An 18,903-nucleotide genomic window follows, 5' to 3' on the forward strand; every position below is an offset into this window, starting at 1 on the left:
ACAATGATTGGCCCAGAATGGGTCATGCATCTAACTCTATGGTCAGGGTATGGCAGCCCTGTTTTCACCAGAATGGGGAGGGAGGAAAGTGAGGGATATTGATCAACAGCATAATAATAGCAATGGTAATAACAACATCCTTTACAGTGCTGCAAAAATCATTGGAAAGAACTGTTCTAATTTACATCACCATTTCCTTTAAACCCATTATACATTGCTACTCAGGCTGGCAGTTCATTCAAACCAGATGGAAAGTTCATCCTCTAATGCCCTATTTCTTAGCATGGGTATTTTGCTGTTAACAAGGCCTGTTCCTAATATTGATAGGGTCCAGAGTAAGACCAAAAATGGAGGCCCACTGATCATACAGCTAAATATTGAAATCTCACATAGCATACTATGTGTTAAATGAACATATTTTCTCTTCCTACACTGACAAATATATCCTCATAAAGACCCAGCAGCTCAGGTTTGAATTTAGAATTCCCAAAGTCCTTGGTGTTCTGAAGCAGAAAGTGGTTGCAGGGGAAAAGGCATCCTCCAGCCCCCAAGCCCACTCACCCTTCTCTCACCCACACAGCTCCGTCTCACACCGTGAGGCCCTGCACATACAATCCCTATCAATGCTCCCTGCACATAACTGCCCCTCAAACGCCCTTCACGTCTAGCGTTTCCACACTGGCAGCATGGTCTATCCTGGGTAGGAGAGATTCAGAAAGGAGCTCAAACAGGCTCTGTAAGTAGAATCCGGACCATCTGGCCAGGGAATTCTAGATCTAGGCACCAAGAACATGTCCTAGATGAAGGGAGTACGAGCTCCATGTAGACTCATGCCACGTGAACTCTCACCCTGGGGAGAGCAGAGGTGGGCCTCTAAATCATGGGGCCCAGGGCCCCTCTTGACAAGACCTAAGGGTGATACTAGGGGGAACATGATATATACTTTCTGAGCAAAACTTCTGTCATCTATAAAATCATACATGGGGAGTCAGCCTTGATGGCTTAGTGGTTAAAGTCTGGTGTGTTTCCCACTGCAGTGGCCCAGGTTCGGTTCCTGGTTGTGGAACCACACCACTTGTCTGTCAGTAGCCATGCTGTGGCAGTGGCTCACATAGAAGAACTAAAAGGACTTATAACCAGAATGTACAACCATGCACTGGGGCTTTGGGGAGACAAAAAAAAAAAAAAAACAGAGAGAGATTGGCAACAGATGTTAGCTCAGGCTGAATCTTTCCCAGCCAAAAAAGAAAAAAATTGTACATTAAAAATAATGCACTTGTGGAAAAAAAAAATACAGTTAAAGGTGCTCCAAATCTATTCAACTTAAGCAAGTCACTAACAAAACAACAATTGGTACCTTGGAAGAGGACTTGACAGCTCAAGAAGGCAGCTCAGTGAGACTGCCTAGGAGGAATTGAAAATGAACAAGAAACAATATGATACAAATGCTGGCTTGTGGGAGAGACAGTGCTGATGGAGAGGAAGTTCTGAGCCAGCGGGGCTGCCGGTAAGTTGGGCATGGGAGGAAGTGCAACCTGCTACAGATAAGAGCGCGGCCAGGCTGAGGTATTTCTCTCTGGGGATGATGTTGGATGCAGACATTTATTTTTAATTTTCTTTGAAATGGAGTTGAAAAGTTTCCTGCATGCAGAGCAGATGAACTGAAGGCCTTTCCTTTCCTGCTGAAAGTGATAGTTCTACTTTCATTGTTCCTGCTTCTCTTGCCTGAGTAAAAGCACTTATGGCTCCAACATCACTGTCGTGTTAAATTGACATCATTCCCTATTTACAATTGCACGTGAACAAATTCGTCTCATGGTAACACGTGTAGCAGCAGAACAGACTCTATAGCTCATTTATCTTTATTATTAAAACAATGATTTCATTGATAATTATTGAAAGAATGAAATGCAGTCTTTGAATTGAAAAAAGGTGGATTTCCAGCACACAAATTCATGCCACACTAATTCCCCTCCTTGTTCAAGGCTCCATTCAAAGGCCACCTATTCTGGCATGCTGCCTTTACTGTTACAAGTATAAAGTGATCGCAGCTGCTCCTACAATCTTTTTACATCCTCTCCCTACATGCTCTTTAAATTATTTATACAGCTGTATGATCTCCTGGAGGGCAAAATTTAGGTTGTATTCATCTTTCCATAGGTCACTGTACCTCATCCAGGGCTTGGCTATGGGAAGTGTTCAATAAATGCTTAAGCAAATAAATAAAATCTCGGATCTGGAAGTCATAATTCTCTGCTCAAACTCAGTCTTGAATGATGAAAATTAAATGATGATCCCTGTCCTTATTATCCACCCATTGTTTGCCTGCCCTTGAGAGGGTGAAGATAGCTGGATAAAAATAGACAACAATAATACAACACAATAATAATGATTATAATTTAATAACAATAATTATTATTATAGAAATTTTAGAAAATCAGGCATGAAGCTAAGTGCATAACGTACATTAGCTCACTCAGTAGCCTTCCTAAGGGTAAACGGTGACACCTCCATGTCATAAATGAAGAAGCTGATGCTCAGAGAGATGAAGCAATTTGTCCAAGATAGCATGGTGGAGGTGATGGACCTCGCTGGTAAATCCTCTGTATCTCAGCTCCTCATCTACAAAATCAAGACAAATATTTTCCTTGCAGACCCCGTAGAACCATTGTGAAACTGAAGTGAGCTGCAAAAAGGCCAAGAAAATGTTAATTTCTTACGCTTGCAAAAGGCCATTAGAGGTTTTTAAAGTGCTTTCACATGCATCAAGCATTTAAAAAGCCCTAGGGTTCTATGCAAATATAAAATATTATTAATCTCTTATACTGTTTTTAATCCCTTACGTGATTTAGGCACTACAAGGTAATAATAGTATCAACAGCTAATAATACAATATGCTAAGCTTAGTGCTAAGAGCTTTACACTGATTGTCTTAATTTATACTGAAAAGAAAAAAGAGGTTAGTATTCTTAATAACTCACTTTATAGGTAAGAAAATATATGGAAATTAAGCAATTTGCATAATTCATTTTAGTAGATTAGCAGATCAGGATTTAAACTTGTAACACTACTTTAAAAAATAACATTTCATAACAATTCATCCAAGATATCTTATGACTACAACATTGTGTAGAATTCAATGTATGTGTACTTGTCACTGACTATGATAACCCTACAAGTATGAAAGATTAGAAGAGAGGCTTAAACGTTGAATAAATTGTGTCCTCTAAAGTATAATAAAAAAAAAAAAAATACCTAGCTGGATTCTCTTGAAAAGTTCTGCATATGTCAATCATTTCCATTCAGGAATGTCTCAATTTGCCCACAGTTATAATACTGTAGAATAATATATTTGCAAGTAAAGTATTTGTCAATAAAATCAGATTGTGGATGTGCTGGGTAGAGCAGTTTATCTTTAAAGAAGCCCTTACATTAATAGTTTTATAAAGTAACAGCCGAAATGCAAATTAGTCTTCTAAGCTGTACCATAAGTTAATATTATGTATCAAATTTTCTCAATGATACACAAGTTTTTTATTAACAGATTTTATTTTTTAAAACAGCTTTAATTTACAGACAGATTAAACAGAGAGTACACAGTTCCCATTACTCCCCTCACCAGCCTCATATACAGTGACTCCATGACTCATAGCCCACATTAGTAAGACACATTTGTTGTAATTAATATACCAATGTTGATACATTATTGTTAATTAAACTCCACACTTTATTCAGATTTCCTTAATTTTTACCTAATGTCCTTTTTCTGTTCCAGGATCCCATTGCAGGTAGCACATGACATTTAGTTGGCGTGTCTCCTTAGGCTGCTCTTGGCTGGGACAGTTTCTCAGACTTTGTTTTGATGACCTTGACAGTTTTGAGGAGTACTGGTCTGGTATTTTATAGAATGTCCCTCTATCGGGCTTTGTCTGATATTTTTCTCATGATTACATTGAGGTTATGAGTTTTTGAAAGAAAGACCACAGATGGGAAGTGTTGTTTTCATTACGTTATATCTAGTGTGCATATTATCCACATGATTTTTGGCTATTGGTGTTGACCTTGATAACCAGGCCGAAGTAGTGTTTGTTAGGCTTCTCCCCTGAAAAGCGACTCCTTTGTTCCGACCTTTCCATACTCTACGTTTTGGAAGGAAGTCACTATACACAGCCCATACTTAAGGAATAGGGAGCGATGGTCCCGTTTCTTACACTTACATAATTTCTTTGGAATTCTTCTGCCTAGGAGATTTATCTATTTTCAGTCATTTATTAATTTATTTAATCATCCTTTATATTAAATATATATTCATGGATTTTTTAAAATATTTTGAGTTATAATCTAATGCTATTTTGTTTATTTTCCCGCTCAAATTTTTTCCAGCTTTGGTCATTGAGATGTCTTTCAGCAGTCTTCTTTGTTCGTTTCACATAGTGTCATCAATGTGCTGTATTTTTTTGAGCACTTGCTTACTTTCTGGCTCTACAAGGTGCTCCAGGATCATCTTGTACGTTTTCTGCCCCTGGCTTATAATCAGCCATTTCTCTAAGAAGTCCTTGTGACTTTTATTGTAAGAAGATATTAGAAACCAAGATCTGTATTCTAAGTGTGCTCATTGCTACTGGGATGTCATTTCTTTTAGACTATCTCAGTTTGTGGAGCAAAGAAATCTATACACACATATATATACACAGATATATATACACATACACAGATATTTATATACACATACATATATATACTAACCCATGTATATTCACGTATCTGTCAATATTTCTCTGTGTAACCATCTGTATCTATATTATGTTAAACACTATGTAACTCTTACAAATGTCTCCAACTCTAATCCATTACCACATGGATCATTCTAGCTTCCTCCTCTAGTTGATCTGTAAATTCCCACTCCAACTGTGAGAAATCTCCCTCCCACCATTTGTCATCCTTGAATTACTTGTTCAGTTCAGAATTATTACCCACAATCCCATGGGGAACAACTTTATCAACTAGAGTACAGTTCTTTTGTGCAGGTCCTATTGATTTTAATCTTACAGACTCCAAACACTTCCAGTTACTTAAATTAGCATCTTTTACTCCCACCATCTCAGTAAGGTTATTTCATACTTTGTAATACAGGTAGATTCTCTTGTCAAGTCTGCATTGTTCCTGGCATTCCTTGACCTCTAAATTATTTTTTAAATTTACTTACATTATGGTCACTCTTTGTGTTGTAAAGTCCTATGGTTTTTGACAAATGTGTAAGGTCACCCGTCCATTGTTACAGTATCATGCATAATAGTTTCACAGCCTCCAAATTAGCCTGTGCTTAACCTATTCTTCCCTTTCCCCATTACTTTGGCAACCAGTGATATTTCTGTTATCTCTATAATTTTGTTTATTCCACAATGTCATATAATTGGAATCATACAACATATAGCCTTTTTGAACTGGCTTCTTTCAAGTAACAATATGCATTTAAGTTTCCTCCATATCTTTTCATGGCTTAATAGCTCATTTTTTTGTATTGCCAAATAATATTCCATTATGTAGATATACTATAGTTCATTCACCCATCTATTGGAGGACATCTGAGGCGCTTTCAGTTTTTGTTTACTTACTATGAATAAAACTGCTATAAATATTTGTGTCCAGCTTTTCATGTGGACATACATTTTCAACTTAATTGGGTAAATACCTAGAAGCACAATTGCAGATTATCTGGTAAGACTATGTACAGCTTTATAAGAAACTGACAAACTGTCTTCCATAGTAGTTGTACCATTTTACCTTCCCACTAGCAGTATGAGAATTCCTATTGCTCAGCATTCTCAACAGCATTTGGTATTGCCAGGTTTTTTAAATTTAACCATTATAAAAAGTGTGTAGTGGTATCTCATTGTTTTAATTTACTGTTCCCTAATGACATATGATGTTGAGCATCATTTCACATACTTATTTGTGATTTGCACATCTTATTTGGTGAGTTGCTTGTTCATATCTTTTGCCTATTATATAAAGTTTTTCATATACCTTTGTATGTTTTGGATACAACTCCTTTGTCAGATATACATTTCGCAAATATTTTGTCTCAGTCCGTGGCATGTCTTTTCATTTACTCTACAAGTAGTTTCTAAATTTAATAATGTCCAAGTTAACCATTTTTTCTTTCATGGATGATGATTTTGATGTTGTAGCTAAAACCTCATTGCCAAACCCAAGGTGCCCTCGATTTTCATATAGGTTATCTTCTAGAAATTTTGTAGTTTTTTTTTTTACATTTAGAATTATGATCAATTTTGAATCAGTCCTTATGAAAACTGTAAGAGCTGTGTCTAGATTCTTTTTCTTTTTGCATATGGATATTCAATTTTTCAACAGCCATTTGTTGAAATGACTATTCTTTCTCAATTGAATTGCCTTTGCTCTTTGTCAAAGATCTGTTGACTATATTTATTAGGGCCTGTCTTGCTCTCTCTTCTGTTCCATTGATCTGTTTGCCAATTCTTTCATCAATATCACACTGTTTTTATTACCGTAGCTTTACAATACTATTTGCAGTTGGGTGCTGTCAATCCTTCAACTTTGTTCTTTTTTGTTTTGGTATTGTGTTGGCTATGCTGGGTCTTTTACATTTCCATATAAACTCTAGAATCAGTTTAGCAATATCTACAAAATTGGTTGCTAGGAATTGGTTGGGATTACATTGAATCTCTTAATGAATTTGTGAAGAATTGATATGTCAGCAATACTGAGTCCTCCTATCCATGGACTTGAAATATTTCTCCATTACTTAGATCTTGCTTGATTTCTTTCAGCAAATTTATAGTTTTTCATTTATAGCATAGATCTTGTACATGTTTTAAGTTTCTATCTGTTTTTGCTCTTTTCTGGTTTTTGATGCAAATATAAATTGTTTAATGTTTTCAATTTCAATTTTTAATTGTTCATTGCTGGTATATACAATGGCGATTGACTTCTGTATATTAACCTTGTATCCTACAACCTTATTATAATCATTTATTAGTTCCAGGAGTTTTTTGTTGATTCTTTGGGATTTTCTAAATAGACGTGTTCATATGTCACCGGCAAACAAAGACATGGTTATTCTTTTTTCCCGGTCTGCATACCTTTTATTTCCTTTTCTTGTCTCATTGTACTAGCCAGGACTTCCAGTAGGATGTTGAAGAAGAGTAGCAAGAGGGAACATCCTTCCATTGTTCCTAATCACAGAAGGAAAGCATCTAGTTTCTCACAATTAAGTATGATAACAGCCATACTTTTTTAGATGTTCTACCTCAGGTGTAGGATGTTCCTCTCTATGCCTAGTTTTCTAAACGTTTTTATCATGAATGGATGTTGGATTTTTTCAAATGCTTTTTCAGCATCAATTAATATAGTCATATGATTTTTCTTTAGCTGGTTAATGTGATGGATCAGATTAATTGATTTTGAATTTTGAATGTTAAACCAGTCTTGCATACCTGAAATAAATCCCACTGATCATAGCATACAATTATTTTTATACATTGTTGGATTCAATTTGCTAATATGTTGTTGAGGATTTTTGAATCGATGTTCGTAAAATATATTGGGCTATAGTTTCCATTTTTTGTATTGTCTTTCTCTGGTTTTGGTATTAGGATAGAAAGTGCATCCTGTGTTTTGTCTTCTGGAAGAGATTGTAGAAAACTGATATTATTTCTTCCTTAAGTGTTTGGTAAATTCACCAGTGAAACCATCTGGGCCTGGTGCTTTATTTTTGAAAGATTACTAATTATTTATAAATTTCCTTAGTAGGTATTGTTCTAGTCAGATAGTCTACTTTTCTTTGCATGAGTTTTGATGGTTTGCATCTTTCAAGGACTTAGTCCATTTTATCTAAATTATCAAATTTGTCCTTGTAGATTTGTTTGTAATATTCCTTTATTATCCTTTTAATGTCCATGGGATCAATAATTTCCATCTTTTATTTCTGACATTAGGAATTTGTGTCTTCCCTCCTTTTTTCCTGGTTAGCATCACTATAGGTTTATTAATTTTACTGATCTTTTCAATGAACCAGCTTTTGGTTTCATTGACTTTCTCTACTTATTTCCTCTTTTCAACTTCATTGATTTGTGCTTTATTTTTTCTTATGCCTTTTCATCTGCTTATTTTAAGCTTAGATTTCTCATCTTTCTTTACTTGCCTAAGGTATAAGTTTAGATTAGTGATGTCTTCTCTTCTAATAATGTGTTTGATGCAGTAAATTTCCCTCTAGACATTGATTTCCTTGCAGCCCCAAAATTTTGATGTTATATATTTCATTTCATTTAGTTCAAATATTTTAAAATTTCTCTTCAGACTTCTTCTCTGACCTATCTGTTATTTAAAAATATGTTGTTTAGGTTCTAAATATTTTGGGATTTTCCAGCTTTCTTTCTGTTAACTGACTTCTAGGTTAATTCCATCGTGGTCTAGGAACATACTTTTTATGATTCCTATTCTTTTACATTTGTAAAAACAAAGCTATGTTTTTTGACCAAGAATGTTCCATGTGAGCTTGAGAAGAAAGTGTATTTTGCTACTATTTAATTAATTATTTTATAAATGTCAATTAGATCCAGTTCATTGATGGCACTATTCAGTTCAACTATATCTTTACTGATTTCTGCTTGCTGTATATGTCAATTACTGATGGGGGGTGTTGAAGTCTCCAACTAGAACAGTACATTTGCCCTTTTGTGCTGTTCTATAAGTTTTGTCTCATGTATTTTGATGCTCTGTTGTTACTTGCATACGTATTAAGGATTGTCTTTTTGGAGAATTGCCCCTTTACCATTATTTAATACCCCTCTTTGTCCCTGATAATTTTTTTTTCTGAGGTCCTCTTTGTCTGAAATTAATATAGTTACTCCAACTTTCTTTTGATTATTGTCAACAGAGTATATCCTTCTCTCTTGCTTTACTTTTAACCTACCTGTGTCTTTATAATTAGAGTGGGTTTCTTTTCAATTTCACTCTAGACAATCTTTACTTTTAATTGATATATTTAGACCATTAACATTTAAAATGATTATGGATATAGTTGGATTAACATCTACCATGTTTGTCACTATTTCCTATTCATTCCACTGTTCTTTTATTTTTCTGAAAGAAGATACTTTTTTTTAATAGCTTTTATTTTTGTTTTCTTCTCCTCAAAGCCCCCTCAGTACACAGTTGTGTATTCTAGTTGTAAGTCGTTGTATTTCTGCTGTGTGGGATGCTGCCTCAGCGTGACTTGATGAGTGGTGCTAGGTCTGCACCCAGGACCCGAACAGGTGAAACCCTGGGCCATCGAAGCAGAGCACATGAACTTAATCACTTGGCCATGGGACCGGCCTCCATTTCAATGTTCTTTATTTCCTTTTCTATCTTCCTTTCTTTTTCTGCCTTCTCTGGTTTTAATTGAGCATATTTTATATGATTCTACTTTCTCTCCTCTCTCAGCATATCAGTTATACTTCTTTCTTTAATTTTTTTCATGGTTTCCCTATACTTTGCAATCTACCTTTACAACTAATCACATCCAATTAACACTTTTATGCTTCCTGGGTAGTGCAGGTATCTTGTAACAGAGTATTCTTACTTTCTCACTCCAGTCCTGTATAACATTGCTGTCATTCATTTCACTTATCTAAATTCAGATTTTACTGTACGTGTTCTTTCTGCAATACTCTTTCTTTCTTTATGCAGATCCAAATTTTTTGCCCATATCACTTTCCTTTTTTTCAGAAAAATTTAGTTTAACAATTCTAACAGGGTAGGTCACCTGGTGACAATTTCATTTAGTGTTTGTTTGTCTGAGAAAATCTTTATTTCTCCTTCACTTTTGAAGTGTCGATGAAAATAATCCATAACCAATCTATAAATGAAAATTTGGGAGAGTTTATTCTGAGCTGAAATCTGAGGACCATGGCCCGGGGTCTTTCTTCCTGAAGGAAGAAAGGGCACCAAAGAAGTGAGGTATGCAGAGTGGTTATATACCCCCATACAGGATGTTTCACATATGATTAAAATGTCCCTCCCACAATAGTCACAAGATTGCCCTGTCGGCACAGCGCTTAATGGACACAGCAGCTAGTGGGTCTGCTATCTCAGAGGGCGTAGCAGGAGGCAAGCCTATTGTCTTGAGCTGGGTGGTCACAGGTGAGTTTAGCAATCAATTCCTAGCCTAAGGAAAGATGCTTAATCCTTAAGGTAATGCCAATGTTGGGAGAGGGAGGGAAGTTGCACCTTTATCTTAAGGGCCTTTGTTCTTGCCATAGGGAATCTCTAAAGCAGATATACAATGCATGCTCAATGGCCACAGTCAGGCCCTTTTGGAAAGACAAGGTCAGGCCAAATTAGGTTTATACCAGATGGCTTCCTCATATTCTCCAATATATGCTATTGCTTGCCATTTTTGTTTGTCAGAAGGATAATTTCAATGCAGATAGAATACTAGATTAAAGGTTTTTTTCTTTCAACGCTTTAAATACTTTATTTCATTCTCTACTTATATGGTTTCTGATAAGAAGTCTGATATAACTCTTAGCTTTGTCCTCTATATGAAGGCAAGATTTTCACCTCCCCCATGGCTTCTTTCAAGATTATCCCTTTGTCTTGGGTTTCCTCCAGTTTGAATATGATATGCTTATGTGTAGATTTTTGGCATTTATAGTACTTGGTGTTCTCTGAGATTTCTGGATCTATGGTTTAGTGTCTGTGATTAATTTTTGAAAACTCTTGGCCACAGTTACTTATATATATTTCTTCTGATCCTTTCTCTTGTCTTCTCCTTCTAGTATGCCAATTATGCTTACGTTATACCTCTCATAATTGCCCTACAGTTCTTGTATATTCTAGGGTGTTTATTTTTCATTCTTTTTTCTCTTTGTATTTCAGTTTGTAAAATTTCTATTGACGTATCTTCACGTTCACTGATTCTTTCCTTGTCTGTGTCCAGGTTACTGATGAGCTCATCAAAGTAGTCCTCATTTTTGTTATAGTATTTTTGACTTTTACCATTTTCTTTTTATTCTTCTTAGAGTTTTTAATCTCTCTGTTTAAATTGCTCATCTTTTCTTGCATACTATCCATTACTTTTTCATTAGCATTTGTAATATAAATAATCGTAGTTATTTAAAATTCCATGTCTTATTATTCCAATTTCTATGTCATATCTGAATCTAATTCTGGTACTTGCTTTGTCTCTTCAGACTGTGTTTTTTATTTCTTTTTAACCTGATGTCATTTTTTTGTGGAAAATCCAACGTGACATATCAGGTAATGGGAATTGAGGTAAATAGGCCTTTAGTGTGAGGTTTTACATTAATCTGTCTAGGAAATGGGTTATGTTTAGTGTTTTCTGTTGCTATAGATACCAGAGGTTTCAGTTTCCTCACTTGTCCTTGTTTGTTTCCTCAACTATCAGATTTTCCTAACAACTCCTTAAATAGAGTCTTTGTCTTGCAGCTCTTTCTGTTGTAATGTTCTTGCAGCTCTTTCTGTTATTATTCTGGAGGCCATTGATGTGATGGTAAGGTGTGGGGGAAGGGAAGCATTCTACAATCTTATTATTACATCTGTCTTGTAGTGGCTCTGAGTCCCCGGGCTGTGACCTTCAGAAGTGCTTCTTAGCCTTTTTTTTCTTCCTTCAGGTGATACAAGAAGACTAGAGGGGCTGGCCTTGGTTAATCACCCTTTTTCAGATCAAATAAGGTTAGCAAAATTGTTTCCTTAATTGCAGATTAAGTCTTTGTTATGAAGAATGCCCTGGGATCATTTCAAAAGAGTTAATTTCCACTTCCATCTGACCAAAACAGGAGGTTATTTGCCTGGGATAAACAGCATGAAAATCTGGTGAACTACTTCAAGGTAAAACCCATGAGAGTGTGAGGACTACTTTAAGACTGGGCCCCCATAAAATTTTTACTCTCAAGTTAGTCCACACTCAGCCTTCACAATTCATTCCTGTAGTTTGTGACTCCAGAGTCTTCTGCTCCAGGTAAGTTGACCTTTACTGTGATTCTCTGTATTCTTCTGTCTCTTCGGAGTTTGAGATGGTGGTTTCCCTTGGGACCTCAATTCTCTGATGGGTCTAAGTCAAGTCATTGATTTTCAGTTTGTTCAGCTTTTGCTGTTGTTGTAAGGATGGGAGTGGTTGGTAAGTGATCCTAAGCACTTTACATCATGGAGGTGAAACTGGAACTTCATGCATTACATTTTTAGAGCGCTCATTTTCTATTCTTTCTGGAATCTTTTTGGTGTATTTCTGATCGTAATTCACAAAAATGTTGATCTTTAGTAGGGCTTGGTAAGGGTGACTCTGCAATTATAGTCAGATCCCTTTTAACAGGATTATTCTAAAATTCAATCATGCACAACAAGTCTATGAAAAACTTATTACAAATGAGAATGCTGAAGTTCAAGAAGCTAAGCAACTCCCCCTCAGCTGCATAACTGGTTAACCCCAGAGAAAGAGTAGAATCTCTAGAATCCTCTGGACTCATGTCCAGTGGCCCTGTCTCTGCATACTTCCAAGGTATAATTTTAGTCTATCATTTTCTTTCAAAACAGTACAAGATGGTAAACCTGCAAACCTAGTGGACTTTCTGTTAATGCTTTATCTTGCTGAAAAGAAAAATCATTGTAAATGTACACAATGTAATATCACACACATTTATTTGGTCCACTTCCTTGGAGACTCCAACTTATAATTAATGAGAAAACCACTTAAAAGTATTAAAAAAGTACTTTTGGCTCATGTAAAAATGAATATGTTTAAAAATATAAAGTCTCTTTTTTTTTTCAGTTGAATGATCTTCACTTCAAATACTCAAGGAGTCTGATTTCATTCCATTGGCTTTTAAACAATAGATAGTTCCTAAAATCCAACTATTTATTTATTTAGTCTGTCACTAAAGAAAATTGTTGAAATGATAAGTGTTCATGCTGGAAATGTGTACAGTGTTTAGAGAGACATCAAAAACAGTGTGGAAAAGAATGTGAATTAAGCCAACGGTGTGTCTTTGAAAAGGAGAGGTGATTTGGGGGCCTCTGATTTGTGTGTTACTCCATTTCTCTACTGACAGGAAAGATGTTCATTTTAAGGCACCTAAAAGTCTGAACTATTAAGAAGCTGTACTCCAGAATCAATGCTGGTTTTGTCTCCCATCCCTTCACAGACAGACTTTCTTTGAAATCAATTCCTCTTTGGGGCTAATTGTTTAAAAGCCATGACTTCATTTCCAGGTTAAATACATGTCTGTACCATTCTCAGAATTTTTTTTTAAAAAAAAAAGAAAGAAAGAAAAGAAAATCAGTCTTTGAGTATTATTTTCAATTTATTGAAAAATGTCTAGAATACTAAAGTATTTCTGAAGGCAAATCTTTGGTGTGACAGATGCATAATAACATCCACAGGCTGAAGGGTCTTTCTTAGAAAAGCATCCTGTAGCTACTTTAACAAGAATACTGGGTATCATCTATAATTCATGCAAGTATATTGAAGCTTTCTCCTGCCATCCAAGAAAGATGGTTTTCAAAGCTACAGAGTGCAATAATCCAATATTCCTTGTAGAGAGTTTCATACGTCTCATATAGATTTTACACTGGAGATCATTTCCATTCTGAAGTCTGCAAGAACACAATGTGATATTTTCAGAAAGCACAAATTTATGCTATGTGTTATCTCTGCATCTTTGGGGAATGGTCATCAAGTTGAGTATGCATGTCAAGTTAGCCTTCATCAACATTGCCGTGGTCACTACAAAACGAATGGGTATCTAAATGCTTCAGGAACTTGACTTTTTGTGTTCAGTATATTTTTCAGTGGGAAAACAAGTTTGATGGTCAGAGTATACTCCTGGTGGAAGGCAAAATGACCATGAGAATAATTCAATCACTTATTTTAAAGTATGAGACTTAAGAAGTGAGATTAACTTCTGTTGAATTATGTTTCGGGCCAAAAAAGGTGAGCTTTCTAAAGTGGCTTAATTATTTGCCACTATCAGAAAATGATAATGCCATAGTCAACTGGTAACAAGTACTCATTGTAAGCTCTGAGTAACACTATAGTGCATTGGAAGACCTTGTAGTCAAAAAAGAAAAAAAAGTAATCAAAGCCGTTTTAAATGAACTAGTCTATGCAATAAAATCTATAATCAAAATCTAGTTATGAGGATTCTCCATCCACAGTATCCTCTAGTAGCCACTTCCCCCTCTAATGCTTCTCTCCTTTCTTTTATGGATGCTGCCAAATGGCACCAGTCTACTGCACTGCCCTAGAATTTCGGACTATCCCACAACTTCTCAGCGACATGCTTGTCACTGGATAGAAGGTTGCCAGTTAGAGCTGAGCAGTCTTAAGACCTAGAGCTATACAGCCACAAAGTACACATGAAAGAATGTTTGTTGAATAATTAAAGATATCAATAAATGAACAAATAAACTAATGAACAGATGAATTAAGTTGTGAGTAACTAAATTTTCCCCTATTTTGTTTCTCTCACTTTTTATTTCAAGGCTATAGGGTTTTTTAAATAAACTTTTTATTATAGAATAGATTTAGATTTACAGAAAAGTTACAAGATAGAACAAAGTTCCCATATACCTCATCTCTTTCTTCCATTGTTAATGCCTTAAGGCAGTATGATATGTTTGTCACAATTCATAAACCAATATTGATGTGTTATTATTAACTAAATCTCATACTTTATTCAGATTTCCTTAGTTTTTACCTAATATCCTTTTTCTGTTCTAGGATTCCATCTCACATACCATATCATATGTAGTTGTCATGTCTCTTTATGTTCCTCTTAGCTGGGACAATTTCTCAGCCAAGTTTATAATCACCTTGAGTGTTTTCAGGAGTACTGGTCAGGTATTTTGTAGAAGGTCCTATTGGGCTTTATCTGATGTATTTCTATAATTAGACTGTGGCTAGGGGTTTTTGGAAGGCCACAGACATAAAGAGCTATTCTCATCACATCGTATCACGGGTACATGCCATCAACACAGCTTATTACTGATGATGATAACCTTGGTCATTTGACTAAGGTAGTGCTTGTCAGCTTTCTCCATTGTAAAGTTCCATTCCCCCTTTCCATACTGTCCTCTTTGGCAGGAAGTCACTGTGCACAGCCCACACTCAAGAAGTGGGGAGTTATGCTCTGCCTCCTTGAGGGCAGAGTGTCTACATAAAATACTTGGAATTTTTCTACACAGGAGATTGGTCCATTCTCTCCAATTTATTTATTTACTCAATCATTTATTTATATTGTATAGACTCATGGGTAATTTGTTTTGCACATTGGGTTGTAATCCAATATTACTTTACTTTGTTGTTCAAATTGTTCCAATTTTTGCCATTGGGAGCTCTTTTATTTGATTTGTGTCCCTTTGACATACTCTTTTCGTTGTGGGTTTCCTTTTCAGAGAAATTCTTTACTTCCTAACTCTACAAGATGCTTCAGGCTCATGTTGTTTATTTTCTGCCACAGTCTTATTATCAGCCATTTTTTCAGGAAACCCTTGTTTCTTTTTGGAAGAATGGTGTTAGAAACCAATATCTTGGCACTAAGTTCGATAGGGTTTTTCATTATTGTTGTTGTTAGTTTATGTGTTTGTTTGTAGGATATTGAAAATGCTTCCTCTGGCAGTCGCCATATGTGACTTTTGGCAAGTTACCTGGAAAATGGGAATAATAATTCCTACTTCACAGAGTGTTGCATATTTTAAACTGGAGTCACTCTCACAGTGCGTAGCGTAAAAGGAACACAAACAGTAGCTCTAAATGCTGTTGTTATCAGTTGACTAAAAATGAAGCAGATAATAATAACTCTGTTTCCCGAAGTCTGTTTTAATTCTCTAGAGGTTTTGTTTTTATTTTTGTATGTTTTCGTTGCCTACTTAAATAGACAAGAAGTTAAAGACTTCAATTCTGGGCCTAGGTCTGCTGTTAAAGAGAATTTAGTCAAATCATCTAACGTCCCCTTTTCTATAATGGGTATAATACTGTTTGCTCAATCTAATGCCACAGAGTTAGTCTAGAGGTAAAGTTGACACAAATCAATGTTTGTACAAATGTTGGTGGCAATGTTACTATCATTTTCGGTCAGCATCATTAACTTCTGACTCTTTCATTGCTATTTCACCTCTTCACTTTTTTCTCATTTTCCCAAAAAGTATTGACCATGCTATCTTGAATCTTTCCCTTAATTATAAAGTGGAGTGATATCAGTTTTTTGAAAATTCATATCTGAATTAAATCACAATTGCTTTCAAATTCTATTACAACAAATCTACCTTGTGCGACTATTTTAGATGCTTAAAATTTATTTCACATTTTTCTAACTTGTCCACAGATGGTATTTTAAGTTGATGAGTCTTCTTGTTTCTTTCTTGAAAACCTTTTAATTAAAGCAAATGAGTTAACTAAGTCCACTGAGTTACCAGATCATAATGAATGTGGAAAGATAGATGTTTGGCACAGCAAGGGATGACAAGAAAGTGTAGCATCTCAAAAATGCCCTCATATCAAATTATTGATGAAAAGCAGTTGACTACTGTCCTAAGAGGCATGGCCATCAGCTGTCTAGACATGATCAGATATCAAAGTCGATGGGTTTTGCAATCTGATTATCTTGTTTTTCTTTACCAAGGTAAAGGCAAGATGCTTCGCCACACCTGATAGACTACAGACAGTATCAGCATGACCACATGAGCAATGTTGATCTCCTTAGGATGCGTCAAGCTTAAGAGATTGATGTAATTGTTTACTAGTCTGTTTGTTGGGGTGTAAGGGTTAGGAAGAGTGAATACCTCTCTCTAAATCCTTTGAGCTTCACTTACTCGAGAACACCAGTCATATCCCATGTGAAACTCACTCTAATTGATCTTAAAACTTAATGGCAACGTGTTGAAAGGAGAATTGAAGTAGGTTCCCATGCTTGATGTGTTAAAAGTCATTGGTCTCTCGCTGATTTACTTTTATGGACAGCAAATTCAAGTTTAACTGTTTGTAGGCACCAACTTGTTGGTATAAAATCTCTTTGCAAGTCAGCAAAGTGGTTAATAAAATATTTCCTGTGCATTATCTGATCTCTTAGCCCTTCAGTATATCTGATTTCCAAAGAGCCAAGTATATTAATAACCTGAGATGGATGTGGTCTTATTTATTGATGTGTGTTTATTTTAGATTTGCCATTTTAACTGATTTGTCAATTTCTATTTCTTCCCAGTCTCCTAGCTATCAATTTTTTTAAATTGATAATGGACTCCCCTACCAGCATGAACTTCAAGGATGAATTAATGTCAATGCTATGTAGAGAGGGAAAGGCTCAAAAACCCACATTTACATGTTTTACCTGGAGGTGAAGGTAGATTTCAGAAGAGAGTGGAAAAGACATTTTTCCCCTACTGATTATAAGTGTTGCATTTGATTTACATCTTGCTGCTAGTAGCAGTGGAAAGAAGGAAGAATTTGAGCGTTTCTGAAAAGATTAGGCAATTCTCTGAAGAATCTGAGAGCCTAGAAGTCCCACTGTTCCTTTTTCACAATTGGAATGAGTGACGCATTGGTTTCTTTGGGCTTCTGAAAGATCATTAAGAACCAACCTGAGGATCATCAGAGATTCTGGTGGACTCAGAACCAACAAGTGACAGTGCAGTACGTTCTAGGGCAGTCTACTTTAAAAGGCAAACAGAGAAGATAGAAAATGCAAGGAATTCATCCATGCTGCCTATTTTAACGTAAATATCCATTCCTCTCTAACTCTCCTATTTTAGCAGAGAAGAGGGCATGAGCTGCCATTCTATGCTCATGCTCATGACTGATGAAGCTGCACTTAATAACAAAAGCCTACTGGAGAGAGTCAAGGGAATTCTTACCTGTCGTCCAACAAAGCCGCAAAGCCTGGGTCTTCCCATTCATGGAACAGCAAGTGTACTACTGTCCTGGTGGCCAAATTGAGTGTTTCAGCCAAGCCCCCTCCTTTAAACAGCCACTCTTTCAAGTGGCAAAGTCCCAATTCAAACACACATTTAAAAATGTGTTAACACACTTATATTTTCTCAAAAAGGACACGCATTTAGAATATATAAAGAACTCTTAAAAATCAATGAGAAAAAGAGAGCTAAGTAACCCAATAGAAAAATAGGCAAAAAACTTGGATATTTGATCAGAGGAGCTATTGAAATGATCAGTAAACATAAATAAAAGGTGCTGAACTTCATGAGTCATGTGGAAAATGTAAATTAAAGCACAATGCAATATTATACCACATCTACCAGAATAATTAAGATGAGTAAGATGAAACATACTCAGTGCTGACGAGAAAGTGAAGTAACGAGAACTCTCATGCATTGCTGGAGGAATATTGTGTGGCAGTGTTAGGAAAACTATTTGGTAGTATTGAATAAAACCTAATATATGCATTTCCTATAACCCAGGAGTTTTGCTGTGAGCTACATACCCAGTAGAAATGTGTGCATATGTTCAAGAATGTTCATAGCATCACTATTCATGATAGATAAAAAACTGGAGATGTCCATGCACCATAGACTGGCTAAATAAATTGTGTTAATAGTCACACAATTGAAAAGTATACAGCACTGCAAATGAATAATCTAAATCTATGTAACTGGAGAAATCTCATAAGCAGAATGTTGGATGAAAGTAGTCAGAGGAAAAAAGTACATAGTATATGATTACATTTGTACAAAGCACTAAAAGAGGAGAAACTAATATATGTTGTTAAAATTCCAGCGAGTGGTTCCCTTTGGGGAGTCGTTGAAAAGAGGTAAGAGGCAAAGGATTTTGAAAGCTGTGAACATTGGTTTCTTGACCTGCTGCTAGTTACATGGCTGTGTTCAGTTTGTTAAAATTCATCAACCTGTAAA

Source organism: Equus quagga, chromosome 1 (genome assembly GCF_021613505.1).
Source record: "Equus quagga isolate Etosha38 chromosome 1, UCLA_HA_Equagga_1.0, whole genome shotgun sequence".
Lineage (NCBI taxonomy): Eukaryota > Metazoa > Chordata > Mammalia > Perissodactyla > Equidae > Equus > Equus quagga.